Source organism: Plecotus auritus (assembly GCF_963455305.1).
Source record: "Plecotus auritus genome assembly, chromosome: X".
In the NCBI taxonomy this organism is placed as follows: domain Eukaryota; kingdom Metazoa; phylum Chordata; class Mammalia; order Chiroptera; family Vespertilionidae; genus Plecotus; species Plecotus auritus.
Genome location: NC_137784.1, coordinates 63,810,966 through 63,824,127, shown reverse-complemented (window position 1 = coordinate 63,824,127; position 13,162 = coordinate 63,810,966). Strand labels below are relative to the sequence as shown.

Here is a 13,162-nt window from a genome sequence, read left to right as displayed (position 1 = left end):
AAATATGAGAGAGAGCAAAAAATTGAAAACCTATTTGAAAAAATAATGAATGAAAACTTCTCTAACCGGGTGAAGGAAATAAACATACAAATTCTAGGAAGTACAGAGAGTCCCAAATGAGATGAACCCAAAGAAGCCCACACCAAGACTCCTTATAATTAAAATGGCAAAGGTTAAATACAAAGAGAGAACAAAGAGAAAACCTTAAAATCAGCAAAAGAAAAGCAGTTAGTTACCTACAAGGAAACTCCCATAAGACTGTAAGCTGACTTCTCAAAAGAAACTTTGCAGGCCAAGGGATTGATACAAAATATTCAAAGTGATGAAAATAAGGGACCTAAAACCAAGATACTAACCAGAAAAGCTATAATTTAGAATAGGAGGACAGATAAAGAGCTTCCAAGACAAGAAAAAAAAAAAAAAAAACTAAAGGAGTTCATCACCACCAAACTGGAATTTCAGGAATGAATTTCCTTAAGAAGAAGACAAAGATTTTAAAAAATAATAAAATGGCAATAAAAACTTATCTGTCAACAACTACTTTATATGTAAATGGATTAAACACTCCAATTAAAATACATATGATTGCTGAATGAATAAGAAAATAAGACACTTGTCTACAAGAGACTCACTTCAAATAGTAAGAAAGTAAAGGGATAGAAAAAAACATTTCATGAAAATAGCAATACATAGATTGAAAATAAAGGGATGGAATTAAGAAACACAAATTGGTAGTTACAGAATAATCATGGGTATATAAAATATAGCATAGGAAATATAGTCAAAAATCTATAATAATAAAAGCATAATATGCTAATTAGACTGAACAGCCAAATGACCTTCTGGACATCATTCCGCCATCCTTCCCAACGAAGCTGCAGTGGTGGGGGTGAGGCAAAGGCAGTTAGGGGCAATGAGGTAGGCAGGCAAGCAGTTAGGGGTGATGAGGCAGGCAGGTGAGTGGTTAGGGGTGATCAGGCAGGCAGACAGGCAGGTGAGTGTTTAGGAGCCAGCAGTCCGGATTGCAAGAGGGATGTCTGATTGCGGGATCGGGCCTAAACTGGCAGTCAGACCTCCCCTGAATGTTCCCAGATTGTGAGAGGGTGCAGGTCGGGCTGAGGAACCCCTCCCCCATGCACAACTTTCATGCACCAGGCCTCTAGTATTTTAATAACTATGTGTGTTGTCAGATGGCTACTAGGTTTTTTGGGGAAATCCCTTTGTAAGTTATGTAAAATGTCTAATCACTGGGTCATACACCTGAAACTAATACAATATAGTATGTCAAATTAAAGTTTTTTAATTATAAAAATTAAGGTACAAAAATACCAAAATTTAAAAAAAAATTTAAGATGTGTAAAGAAACAAGGAGTTATATCCAATTCCTAAAACATAGAGCAATCTATAGGCACTGGAAATTTCACAAACGTGAAACTTTGACAAATTCAAATAGTTATAGCAATAAATCACAAGAGAATTTAGAACATACCTTGAAATGAATAAAACCAAAACACAAATATAAATAATGAGATGCAGCCTGGCCACAGTGACTCAGTGTTTGAGCATCAACCTATGAACCAGGAGGTCATGGTCAGATTCCTAGTCAGGGCACATGCCCGGGTTTAAGGCTTGATCTCCACTCCAGTAAGAGGCATGCAGGAGGCAGCCAATCAATGATTCTCTACCATCATTGATGTTTATATCTCTCCCTTCTGCTATGAAATCAATAAAAATATTTTTTAAAACAAGTAAATAAATAATAGATTTTTAAAAATGAGATGCAGTTAACAGTAATGCTTAAAAGGAGTTACAGATGTAGATGCAATCATAAAAAGAAAGAACCATATCAAATCAATAAACTGGTTTTACACCTTTAAAAAACATAAAAATAGAGAAAATTGTATCCAAATAAAGCACAAAGGATAAAATAATAAATACTAAAGTGAAAATAAAAGAAAATAGAAAAAAAAAACTAAAAGAATTAATGAAGGTATGTTGTTTGAAGATGGCAACAAAATTGACAAATTTTAAGTTGTATGATCAGGTGAGAAAGAAAAAAACATTATTTAATCATGAATAAAAGATGAGATAATGCTACTGAACATATAAAAATAAAATGTATCATAAGATAACTCTATGGAAAACTGTTTGCTAACAAATTACCTAGGTCAATTTAAATGGAAAAATTGCTGGACAGACAAAACTGACTCTTCAATAAATAGTAAATCTGAATACCGTGTTTCCCCGAAAATAAGACAGTGTCTTATATTAATTTTGCCCCCATAGACACGCTAGGTCTTATTTTCAGGGGATGTCTTATTTTTCTATGAAGAAGAATACGGTACACATTTATTGTTAAATGAAAATAAAGGAAATTTATTACCTGTATACGGTAGTACGGTAGTTGTCAACACAAACCAGACAAACTGTGAATCCTACAGTATCAAGAATTTACTCATTTATTCAATGACAATCATGTCATCATCTTCTGGAACATCATCATAACAATCCAATTCCTGAATTTCCTGGTGAATTTCTTGTGACTCCATTTCTTTCAGAATCAGTGGACCAAATCTCTCATGTTTAGCAATAGCACTGTCTTTAAATGAGTACTTCTTGTCAAGGTAGCCTGCTCACAGTGCATTTGCAATGCAACTGTCAGTGATTTTCTCCCATGAATTCTTCACCCAAGTCACAACTTCTTGCAGTTTAGGTTTCACAAAGTTTCCACGCTGATTTCTCTCCATTCTGTTTTCAATGCAGTCATTAATTTCCATGCACAAATTGTCTTTGAATGGCTTGTTTATTGCAATATCAAGAGTCTGGAGATAGGCCGTCATTCCTGCGGGAATCATTATCTGATCTATTTTTCTTTCGTGAAGAAATGTCTTCATGTCTTTAGCGTGGTGAGTGCTGGCTGCATCCCAGACCAGCAGACCTATTTGGCTCCCTCGCATAACAAGCGGCAGCAATAAATCGACCCACTTCCTTATAACTGCTTGTGTGGCCCAGGCTTTTTCAGTTTCAGGAATAAAAACGCCCAAAACACGTTCAATCTTTTCCTTCTTGCCCTTAGAAATGATTAAAGGTGGGATTTTAGTGCCCTCCAGACGAATTGCCAAAATACAGGAAACACGTGCACTTTCGTAAGCAGTGGAGGGAATGTACGCTAAGGAGGCACCCCGCTGTTCAATTGTTGTTTGAGATGATTGGCCCATAAACACTGCAGTTTCATCCATAGCAATCATGTTGGAAAGATTGTATTTGGAGAAGTCAGCATCATCAATAAAGGACTTGAATGCAAGTGCTCGCTTAATAACTTGAGTATCTTCCAACCTAAACAATGTTGTAGATCTTCTTAAAGACAGTTCACTTCGCTGAAGGAAATTATCCAGCCAGTGTTGTGATGCTTTGAAGTCTTCGGGGGCTATGTCAAACTGTGGTGCCATTGCAAGGGCAAATTCTTGAATCTGTGCCCTATTCACAACCAAAGCCTTTGCTCTCCTGTCAACAACCGATTCACAGATCAGGTCTTCCAGCTCAGAAAATAATGGTTGCCGACCTGATCCACACTTGCGCTTTTTAGCATTTCCCTTTTCCACTTGTTCTATGAGATTACCATACTCTGCTCGCCATTTTCGGACCAATCGGATACTAAACATCTTCTCTTTGCAGAAAGCAGTAAGATTTTGGCCCCAAGAGTCTTCCACGATTTCTTTCTTGTACTCCACGGAGTAGCTTTTTCTTTTTGCGCTCATTTCTAGGGATAAAAAAAAAAGGAATTGGGGTATCAAGGTGGGGGGAGGGGGATCACTCAAAATGACACAGGGGGGATCAGAGTGGGGAATCAAAATGGCACAGGAGAATCAGAGGGGGGATTACCATTTTAGTAACCCCTTTTGATCCTCCTGTGTCATTTTGATTGCCCCCTCTGATCCTCCTGTGTCATTTTAAGTGATCCCCCTCCCCCCACCCCTGTGCCACTGAACACCTTCACCAGACATCCCCCCTACTCCTTTATCAGACATTTACCCCTTGGGGCCTGCCTGGGGACTGTCACTGGGCTTCCTGGGGCTTGGATCTGGGCTGGAGCAGGGTCTGCCACTGACTGAGAACCTTCAGTCATCATGAAGGCGGCTGCGAGCATCAGGTAGTGTCACCAGAGACAGACCAGCACTCACCACCTTCGCGGCTTCCCGTCCGCTCTAATCCTCCTGTTCTTCTACACGCATCTGTGAAAGTCTCCTCCTCTCTCCCACCCCATGCTCACCGCTCACTCTGACCTCCGCTCCTCCTCCACACAGCAGTGACGTCAGGACTCCGCGTAATGTCACTGGTTGCTAGACGCCAGTCGGGGCGGCCCTAACGACCAGTTTATGGTAAATTAATTTTCATTCTGAGACAGAGCCTGGGGGCCTTATTTTTGGGGGATGCCTTATATTTCACTCAGAAGGATACCTGTAAGTAGGTCTTATTTTCGGAGGATGTCTTATTTTCAGGGAAACACGGTAGATATATAACAAGTAAAGTAAATATAATGATACTAGAGGCACAGTGCATGAAATTGGTGCACTGGGGCGGGGGGGAGGAGTCCCTCTGCCTGGCCTGTGCTCTCGATCAGCCCGACTCCATCAACAAGCTATCCTACCAGTTGGAGCATCTGCCCCTTGGTTGTTAGTGCATGTCGTAGTGACTGGTCAACTGGTCAACTGTCTGCCCCCTGGTGGTCAGTGCACATCACAGCGAGTGGTTGAGCGGCCTTAGCCTATCATTAGCATATTGCACTTTGATTGGTTGAACAGCTGACTGGTTGACTGGACACTTAACATATTAGGCTTTTATTATATAGGATCATGTTTTTTTTTTAAAGTTATTGAATTTATTAGGGTAACATTGATTAATAAAATTATATATGTTTAAAATGTACAATTATAAAACATGTCATCTTTATTGTATTATGTGATCCTCACCCAAAGTCAGGTCTCCTTCCAACATCATTTATCCCCTCCTTACCTTCTTCTACCTGCCCCTACCCCACTTTCCCCATGGTAATCACCATACTGTTGTGTGTATCTATGAGTTTTTATTTTTTGCTTAATCCCTTCACCTTTTTCACTAAGTCTCTCAACCCACCTCTCCTCTGAGAGCTCAGCCTGCTCTCTGTATCTATGAGTCTTTTTCTATTTTGTTTATTTTCCTTCAATTCCACATATAAGTTAAAGCACATAAAATTAGTCTTTCTCTGACTGGTTTATTTTACTTAGCATAATACTCTCCAGATTCATCCATGCTGTTACAAAGGGTTAAATTTCCTACTTTTTTATGGTCGAGTAGTATTCTATTGTGTAAATGTAACACTGCTTTTTTATCCATTTATCTACTGACTAGGGGATCAGTGCACAAATTCGTGCACCTTAAAAGGAACTGTAGGCCATGAGCCTGCTGCCAGCACCCTACACCAGTCCCAATTGCTCTGCACCCCTGACTGGCTCCTCCCACCATGGCTCCTGGCCCCCTGTCTGCTGGCAGCCCCACTCCTGCCACCGCTGCTCCCATATGTTGAAGGAGCCAGCCCTGCTCGCACCTGCTGAAAGTATGGAGTGATTGGGTCCAGCACTAGCAGCAGGTGCAAGTGGGGCTGGTGCTGTCAGTGGGTGCTAGCAGCAGCTGCTGCCCCAATCACCCCTCAGGAAGAGAAGGATGTGGAGAAGCCCTCAGGGATGATCAGGGCCAGGAGCCACCACTTGCATTCTCTAATGGCGCTGAGTGATTGGGACTGGCACAGGGCGCCAGCAGCAGGTGCGAGCAGAGCCAGTGCTGTCAGTGGATGCAAGCATCAGCTCCAGTGCTGGCAGCAGGTGTGAGCAGGATCATTGCTTGCAGTAGGTGCAAGAGGTGGCTGGTGGCCCTGAAAGCCCCTCAGGAACAGGGGGAGGTGGAGAAGTCCTGAGGGGTGGTAGGGGCCAGCAGCCACAGCTCGCATCCACAGAAAGTGCCGAGGGATTGGGGTCAATGCTGGCCACCGGCAGTGGGTACAAGCAGTGGCTCTGCTGCTAGCAACTGGTGTGAGCAGCAGGCGGGAACACGGTGTGCAAGAGCAAAGAATTTTCAGTAACCACCAGAGGCTTGTCCCAATGACAGTGACTGGCACCCCGCCTTGGTCTGGTGCCTCCACTCACCTGCTCCACCATCCCACCACCACAGCCATTGCTTGCCATGTTCTGCACATGCCCCTAGGTGGTCAGAGCATGTCATAGCAACTGGTTGTTTGGTTGTTTGTTTGTTCGGCTGTTTTGCCATTTGGTCTATTTGCATATTAGCCTTTTATTATATAGGACTAGAAGCCTGATGTATGAAATTTGAAGGGTAAGCCTTCCTTCTCCCAGCTGCTGGCACCAGCTTCCCTCTGGCACCTGGGACCCGGGCTTCACTCCAGCCTGAGCTTTGTCTGGAAGGACGTCTGGAATGATGTCCAGAAGGACATCTGGTCTAATTAGCATATTACCATTTTATTATTATAGACTAGAGGCCCAGTACACAAAATTCATGCACGGTGGGGGGGGGGGTGTCCCCTCAGCCCAGCCTACTCCCTTTCCAATCTGGGACCCCACATGGATCGGGCCTAAATCGGCAGACCGACATCCCTCTCGCAATCGGAACCACTGGCTCCTAACCGCTCGTCTGCGTGCCTACCTGATCACCCTTCCCTTCTGTCTGCCTGCCTGACCGCCCTTAACCCCTCTGCCTGCCTACCTGATTTTCCCTAACTGCCTCTGCTTGCCTGCCAGCCTGATGGTCCCTAACTACCCCCCTATCAGCCTTATCACCCCTACCTTGCCCCCCTCCTGGCCTGATCACCCCTACCTTGGCCCCAGCCAGCCTGATCGCCCCTAACCACCTCTGCCTTGGCCCCCAGCCTAAGGCACAGTCTAGCCTCCCTCTGCCAGAGGCGACCTGGCTGATCAGGGAAAGTGCTGCCTCATCACCCCACGGCTGCTGCCACTGGCGGCCACCATGGCTGACTGAGCCTCAGGCCAGCCCTGGGCAGCGGCAGCCACCATCCGTAGCTTGCCTGAGCCTCAGGCTGGCCCGCCCAGTGGCAGCCACAATTCACAGCTTGCCTGAGCCTCAGGCAGCTGCTGCGGCTTTGTCCGGATGGTTGTCTGGAAGACGTCCACCCTAATTAGTATATTACCCTTTTATTAGTATAGACTAGAGGTCTGGTGCACGAAATTTGTGCACTCAGGGGGGGTCCCTCAGCCCCGCCTGAGCCCTCTAGCAATCTCGGAGCCCTTTGGGGATGTCCAACTGATGTCTTAGGCCCGCTTCCCTTGGGTAGCAGGCCTAAGCTGTCAGTCAGATATCCTTAGCGCTGCCGTGGAAGTGGGAGAGGCTCCCACCACTGCCGCTGTGCTTGCCAGCCATGAGCATGGCTTCTGGCTGAGCAGCGTCCCCCTATGGGAGTGCACTGACCACCAGGGTCAGCTCCTGCATTGAGCACCTGCCCTCTGGTGGTCAGTGTGTATCATAGTTACCGGTTATTCTGCCTTCAGGCCTAATGTGAGAGGGCACAGGCCAGGCCAAGGGACCCCACTGGTACACAATCAGAGCTGGGGAGGGATGTGGGACATTGCCAGCCAGGGAGGGGCTGCAGGAGGGCTCCAGGGCGTGTCCGTCCCATCTCGCTCAGTCCCGATTGGCTGGACCCCAGCAGTCAGCTAACCTAGTAGTCGGAGCATCTGCCCTCTGTTGGTCAGTGCACATCATAGAGACTGGTCAATCAGTCGACTGTCTGCTCCCGGTGGTCAGTGCCCGTCATAGCGAGCAGTTGAGCGGCCTTAGCATATCATTAGCATATTAGGCTTTGATTGGTTGAACGGCCGACCTGATGACCAGACACTTAGCATATTAGGCTTTTATTATATAGGATAGGCACTTGGGTTAGTTCAAAACCTTGGCTATTATAAATAATGCTGTAATGAATGTAAGGATGAATATATTCTTTAAAATTAGTTTTTGGGTCTCTTCAGATGTATTTCCAAAAGTGAAATTGCTGAGTCATAAGGCAGTTCCATTTTTAATACTTTGGGGTAACTCCATGGTGGCTGCAACAACCTGCATTCCCACCAACAGTGCATCAAGGTTTCCTTTTCCCCACATCCTTGCCAACACTTGTTTGTTGAGTTCTTGATGATAGATATTCTGTCAGGTATGAGGTGACATCTCATTATGGATTAATTTGCTCCTCTCTGATGATTAGTCACATTGAGCATCTTTTGGCCATCTGTATGTCCTCTGGAGAAGTTTCTATTCAGGTTCTTTGCCCATTTTTTAATTGGATTTTTTTTTTTCTGGTGTTGAGCTGTATAAGTTCTTCATACATTTTAAATATAAAAACCCTTATCAGATGTATTGTTGGCATATATGTTCTCCCATTCATTGGGTTGTCTTTACATATTGTTGATGGTTTCCTTTGCTGTGCACTTTGTACTTTGATGTAGTCCCATTTGTTTATTTTTCTTTTGTTTCCCTGGCCCAAGAAGATATATCAGAATAAATATTGCTATGGTAAATGCCCAAGGATTGATTGCCTATGTTTACTTTTAGGGTTTTTATGGTTTCAAGTCTTACATGTAAGTCTTTAATCCATTTTAAGTTTATTCCTGTGTATGGTGTAAGGTGGTCTAGTTTTGTTTTTACATGGATCTGTCCAATTTTCCCAACACCATTTATTGAATAGACTGTCTTTACCCCATAGTAAATTCTTGCATCCTTTGTCAAATATTAATTGACCATATAGGCTTGGGTTTATTTCTAAGCTCTCTATTCTGTTCTATTGATCTATGTATCTGTTTTTATGCCAATGCCATGCAGTCTTGATCACTGTGGCCTTGTAGTATAGTTTGATATTGGGTAGTGTGATTCCTCCAACTTTGTTCTTCTCTCTAAACATTGCTTTGGTTATTTGAAGTCTTTTGTAGTTACATATAAATTTTTTGGTACATTTGTTCAAGAATTGTGAAATATGCCATTGGTATTGTAATAGGGATTGCATTGAATCTATAGATTTCTTTGGATAGTATGAACATTTTAATGATGTTAATTCTTCCTATCCATGAACACAGTGCTTCTACTTATTTATACATTCTTAAATTTCCTTCTTCAGTGTCATATCATTTTTCATGTACAGGTCTTTTACATTTTTGGTTAAATATATTCCTTGGGATTTTATTATTTTTGAAGAAATTGCAAATGGGATTGTTTTCTTTGTTTTTCTTTCTGATAGTTCATTATTAGTGTATAAGAAGGAAATTGATTTCTTGATATTTACTTTGTATCCTGCTACCTACTTTCTTTAATTAATTTATGAGTTCTAGTATTTTTAAAAATGTATTTTATTTATTGATTAGAGAGAAAGAACCATTGATTTGTTGTTACACTTATTTATGCATTCATTTGTTGATTCTTGTATGTGCTCTGATGGGGATCAAACCTGCAGTCAGCATATCTGAATGATGCTCTAAGCAACTGAGCTACCTGGCCAAGGGCAGTTCTAGTATATATATATTTTTTTGTGTGGAATCTTTATGGTTCTCTATATACAGTATCATGTCATCCTATAGAATAAAGAGGTAATATGCAAATTGACCATCACTCTAACACACAAGATGGCTGCCCCCATGTGGTCAAAGATGGAAGCTCCCATGTGGACACAAGATGGCCACCACAAGATGGCCAGCAGGGGAGGGCAGTTGTGGGCAATCAGGCCAGCAGAGGAGCAAAGTTGGGGGTGACCAGGTCTGCAGGGGAGGGCAGTTGGGAGGGACCAGGCCTGAAAGGGAGGGCAGTTGGGGGCGATCAGACCTGTAGAAGAGGGCAGTTAGGGGTGACCAGGTGAGCAGAGGTGGGCAGTTGGTGGGGACCAGGCCTGTAAGGGAGGGCAGTTCGGGGAAACCAGGCCTGCAGGGGAGGGCAGTTGGGGGTGACCAGGCCTGCAGGGGAGGGCAGTTAGGGGTGACTGGGCCAGCAGGGAGGGCAGTTGGGGGTGATCAGGCCTGCAGGGGAGGGAAGTTGTGGGTAACCAGGCTGGCAGGGGAAAGCAGTTAGGGGTGACCAGGACAGCAGGGAGGGCAGTTAGGGGCTATCGGGCCGGCAAGGGAGCAGTTGGGCGTTGATCAGGGTGGCAGGGGAGCGGTTAGGGGGTTATAAGCCTGGCAGGCAGAAGCAGTTAGGGGAAATCAGGCAGGCAGGCAGGCAGGCATGCAGTTGGGAGCCAGCAGTCCTGGATTGTGAGAGGGATGTCCGACCACCCGTTTAGTCCAGATCCCAGGGATCTGGCCTAAATGGGTGGTCGGACATCCCTCAAGGGGTCCCAGATTGGAGAGGGTGAAGGCTGGGCTGAGAAACACCCCCCCACCATGCACGAATTCTGTGCACCGGGCGTCTAGTCTGAATATAATGACAGTTTTAATTCTTCCTTTCCAATATTCATGCTTTTTATTGCTTCCTCTTATCTGATTAGTGGTGAAAGTGGACATCCCTGTGTTATGCCTGATCTTAAGGGAAACAATTTTAGCTTTTGCCCATTGAGTATGATGTTTGCTATGGGATTGTCATATATGGCCTTTATTGTGTTGAGGTATGTTCCTTGTATTTCCACAATGCTGAGAACTTTTGTCATAAACTAGTGTCCCAGTGCACAGATTTGTGCACATTGAACGGAAATTAATTAGAAGAAATATTTTAATATTGCTATTTGTGTCTTGCTAATGAAAAGAAAATAGGATTCTACCTAGTCTCCTATTTACCTACCCCAGGACTTCTGTGAAGATCAAATGAGATGAGGCATGGGAAAACGCTTCACAAACATTTGATTAAACTGTAAAATGTTTGCATCTGGCTATAAAGCAAGTCAGGTTCCTGGGCTGAAGAAACTCCAAGGAGGCTAGTCATTAGGGAGAGGAAGCCAGGTGTTGCTATGTGATGTCATTAGCCAGCTCCCACAGCAAACATTTCCAGGCTGGGCTGGGCTGTGGGCTGCATTTTGCACCATGGGGTCTTGACAGCATTTGCTGCAATTTGGTAGGCTGTCATTCCTGGGTGGTGGTGGGTTCTGTGTCCCATTGGGGGAAACTGAGTGTTGGTTTTTCTGTTCTAGGTCCATGTGCCATTTATTTTTAAATGGCCAGTGCACATTATGGCAGCTCCTGCATTGAGTGTCTGCCCTCTGGTGGTCATTGCATGTCATAGCTACCAGTCAGACAGAGGGACACTTAGCCTTTTATATATAGATGTTAGTCCTCTATTGGAAATGTTATTTGCAAATATGTTCTTTGTGTACTAGTGGTGTCCCTCAGACTGGCCGGCGGGGATCGGGCCAAAACCAGTAGTCCAACATTCCCTAAGGAATGTAGTAGTGCGTGAAGTGGCAGGCAGCTGGGGAGCAGCCTGAGCCCGGGCTGGGCACCATGCTGCTCACGCTTATCCCTGCCCCGCTGCACCTGCCACCACTGTCTCTCAGTAGGCTCACTGCCACTCCACTGCAGTCTCCGTGCGACCATCCTGGGTGATACTGGCATGCCCATGACCCAGAAGGGGCCGCGGGTTCTTGCCCAGTCAGTCCCGATGCTGGTTCCAATCCTGGTCCCAGTCCCAGTCCGGATGGGGTAGGGGCATGCAGGGGGACTGTCTGTGGGAGAGGCTCGCACCTTTGCAGCTGTGCTTGCCAGCTGTGAGCCAGGCGTCTGGCGCCCGTTGATCAGCTGAGCAGCACTCCCACTGTGAGAATGCACTGACCACCAGGGGCAGCTCCTGCGTTGAGTGTCTGCCCCCTGGTGGTCAGTGCTCATCATACTGACTGGTCGTACAGTTGGAGGGACACTTAGCATATTAGGCATATGTGTGTGTGTGTGTGTGTGTGTGTGTGTGTGTGTGTGTGTGTGTGTTGGATTTTATCAAATGATTTTTCTGCTATTAATATGGTCAGGTGATTTTTATCCTTCATTTTGTTTATGTGGTATGTCACGTCTATTGACTTGCAGATATTGTACTAACTTTGCATCCCTGGAATAAATCCCACTTGATAATGGTGCATGATTCTTTTAATGGATTGCTGGATACAGCATGCTAATATTTTTTGAGGATTTTAGCATCTTTGTTCATCAAGGATATTGGCATATAATGTTCTTACTTAATAGTGTCTTTATTTGATTTTGGAATTAGGATAATGCTGGCCTCACAAATAAGTTGGGGAGTATTCTCTCATTAATTTTTTTGGAATATTTTGATAAAGAGAGGTGTTAGTTATTCTTTGAATGTTTGGTAAAATTCACTGGTGAAGCTATCTGATCCAGGACTTTTGTTTGCTGGGAGTTTTTTTGTGTAGTGCTTCCGTTTAATTAGTTATAATCTGTATATTTAAATTTTCTGATTCTTCCTAATTCATTTTTGAAAGATTGTATGCTTCTAGGAATTTTCCTATTTTGTCCAGGTTTTCTCATATGTTGGCATATAGTTTATCATATTATTTACTCACAGTCCTTTGTATTTCTGTCATATTAGGTGTTGCTTGTCTTTCATTTCTGATTTCATTTATTTGTGTGTTTTTTTCTTAATGACTCTTGTTAAAGTTTTGTTAATCATGTATTTTTACACTCTATTTCATTTATTTCTGCTCTGTTCTTTATTATTTTTTCCTTCTACTCACTGTGGGCTTTGTGTATTGTTCTTTTTCTAGTTACTAAGTGTAAAGTTAGATTGTTTATGAGATATTTTTTGTTTGTTTGTTTCTTGAGGAGGACCCATAATGCTATGAACTTTTTTTCTTATGACTGCTTTCACTGTCTCACAGATTTTGGGTTGCTGTTTTATCATTTTCATTTGTTTTATGGTGTCTTTTTATTTCTCCCTTGATCTCATGACTAACCCATTCATTGTTTAGTAACATGTTATTTAGCCTCCATATCTTTGAGTGTTTTTCATTTTTTATTTTGTGATTGACTTCTAGTTTTATGCCATTGTCATCAGAGAAAATGCTTGAAGTGATTTCAATCTTCTTAAATTTTTTTGAGATTTGTCTTGTGTCTTAACATGTGGTATATCCTAGAAAATATTTCATATGCACTTGAAAATAATGTATATTCTGCTGCTTTGGTGTAAAATT

General features: G+C 43.5%; 1 pseudogene across 1 annotated transcript in view; it reads left to right on the top strand.

The window, feature by feature from the left end:
- The window catches only part of LOC308240149 (monofunctional C1-tetrahydrofolate synthase, mitochondrial-like), a 54,255-nt pseudogene that overhangs the window by 27,861 nt on the left and 13,232 nt on the right, over positions 1-13,162 (top strand). The gene's annotated exons all lie outside the window — the stretch shown is intronic.